Source organism: Triticum dicoccoides, chromosome 5B, assembly GCF_002162155.2.
Source record: "Triticum dicoccoides isolate Atlit2015 ecotype Zavitan chromosome 5B, WEW_v2.0, whole genome shotgun sequence".
Classification (NCBI taxonomy): domain Eukaryota; kingdom Viridiplantae; phylum Streptophyta; class Magnoliopsida; order Poales; family Poaceae; genus Triticum; species Triticum dicoccoides.
The window spans coordinates 611922096-611924893 of record NC_041389.1 but is presented as its reverse complement, the minus strand read 5'-3'; positions in this window follow the sequence as shown (position 1 = coordinate 611924893).

Below are 2798 nucleotides of genomic sequence, written 5' to 3'. Positions count from 1 at the left end.
AAATGATAGGTTCACCTTTGCATTTCCAAATAAAACAAGTTAGCCCTCTTCCAAGCTCCTTTATCATACGCTCCCTCTAGTGATCTAAAAGATCTTATTCTCCCTTTGTCCTAAAATGTAAGAACTTTTTCGACACTCATAGTGTAAAAAAATGTCTTACATTTTAGGACGGAGGGAGTATTAGTTTACAGAGGGGGTACAAAGCTAAATGGAAGATTGATGGCTAGTTAGTGGTTTGTGTGGTGGTGCTGCAGAATGGGTTGCTGGAGTTTGTACGGGTCGTGGAGGTGCTGCTGGATTGCGCCGCTGCTTTCCCCGATTGAATTCATCAGTAAAGTTCGGTTTTTCAGCGTTCCTTTTTCTGAAGAAAGTGTACGAGGCCAAGATGCAGTGTTAGTTTTCAGAAACTACAGACTTCCAGTGTTCCTTTTTCTGAAGAAAGTTACAATGGAACTTGTCAATTTCGTTTGTTATTCGTTGAGATTGTATCCCATGTCAGTTTGGTGTGTAGTTGTGTGCAATACAACGAAATTAAAAGAAGACACTCAAATTTATTACTCCCTCCGTCTAGGTGTATAAGTCATCTTAGGTTGTGCATCGCGACTAAGGCGAAGGAGAAAACAAGATAACTTAATGTTTTTTTGCTAGTTAATAGCATTACATGCAATGAATTAACCACTGCATGTCATGTTTAGTAATTTCAAGGCATTGAAAGCATTCATGGTCCACATCTCTTATTGGTTGATATGTCATGAAACAAGAAACAAGGAGGAAGTTAATGTACCATGCCTAAGTGTTTTGGGATTATTTGATTTTCGTAAGATGACTTACACACCTAGACGGAGGGAGTATCTACTTTGATTTTATCGGTCTTCCCTTTAGATTTGGTTTTAGTAGTGGGATTTTGTGAGCAGCCGTTGGTGGAGAAGACACTCAAATTTAGTAGTTGAATTTTGTGACCAGCTGTTGGTGGAGAAGACACTCAAGGAAATCTTGCAAAGTTTAAATTCTATCCATATGTGGAGAAGAAAGATGTGGTGCGGCTGCCCTATTTTTATGGCCGCTGTTGGAGCAATGGTGTCCTATTTAGTGCCCCATTTTAGGGCAACTTATGGAAACACTCACTTTCTCGTGCCCTAAAATACACCTTTTTGTATCCCAAATTTTACATCAAGCAAATTTTGGTGCCCTATTAGAGGGCAGTTATTGGAGATGCTCTGCTCTCAGCACAACTTGATATAATAGGCTGGTTGTATGCTTAATTCTTTGTGAATGGTTATAGTTGGCAGGCGTGGAAGCAGTAAGAGCCTATGACGCGACAAATATGTGGTTTGCCCCACATAAATGTCATGATGCCCAAACTGAGCTCATTTATAGGTGCTCAAATATTATGGGCCCACACAAAACCATGCAATGCGGTGGGTAGCGGGGCACCTTCATGTCATCAATTCTCAACCGATAAATATCAATCTATTCCACGCCTCTCAGTTCCAAATTCATTTCCTCTAGAAACAATGAGACAATCCATACATCAAGAAAGTAGAAAGTGTGTTCCATACGAGTTGCATAGGCTTGAAAGGCACCGGGAATTATTTTATGGGCCCCGCTAGGCGTTGGCCGGTTTAAGCAATGGAAAAGATTGTCCACCTCCCTAGTCGTCGGACAAAGACAAAGAAAGTCAGTACATCTTCACGTGAGCAAACGAAGTTGCAACAAGTATGTAGTTGCACCCGTCTCTCTACAACAGAGGACCTGTTGCAAAAGGCCTCAAACCGCGGACTAATTGCAAAAAGCCTTAGACCATTCTTTTTTCCCCTCTGATCTATGCAACAGGAGCCTTGTTGTGCTTGGCCTTTTGCAGCAACATCCTTTATTTTTTTTCATTTTTCTCTATTGCCTATCATTGCAACATAGGTCATGTTGGAGAATCAATTTTTTTTTGCAAAAATAGAGGTCGCGAGCATAAACTTTTGCAACAGAGGTCTTATTGTAGTTTTTTTCTCAACAAAGGTCGACCATTGGGTGGGATAAGAAAAAAGACAGAGCGGTGTGGAGGGTCCACAGAGGACATGCATCCGCACGCTAGAGGTGGCGGATGCCACATGCTGGATAGGCCGGGTGAAGAAAATCATTTCGCCTATTTTAACATGGGGTAGAAAGTTAAAACCATTGACCTGTGACCAATTTATCTCTCTCCCCTGCCCCCCCTCCCAATTAACTGACACGACAATTGCTCTGGATGGAAAGAAACCTTTGGGGTCCTGCGGCTATTATAGAAACAAAAAATACAGGCTCCACAATCTGCTATCCAGACATCATGACCCCAAATTGTACATAGGAACACCAACCTGTGGTTGGATGATTAGGTGGACAGTAGTATCCCCAGGCCACCAGGGTTGAAATCCTGGTGCTCGCATTTATTCCTGAATTTATTTCATGATTTTCAACGATGCATATTCAGTGGGAAGAGGCGTTCCCATCGACTACGAGGCGCCTTTGATGACTTCGTCAATCTCAAGATGATATGCCGGCTCAGTCTCTCTGAGATGCTCATAGGAGTAAAGTCACTAGTAGAAAATGGGCCATTTGTCCCAGTTCCAGAGGCCCATTAGCCCTGGTTCTGGAACTGGGACTAAAGGGTCGGGACTAAAGCCCAAAACCTTCGAACCGGGACAGAAAGGGCTCCACGTGGTCACCGCGGGGTGCCCAGGCAGGAGGATCTTTAGTCCCGGTTACCAACCGGGACCAAAAGGCATCCACGCGTCAGCATATGGCAGGAGCTGGGGTTTTTGTTTTTT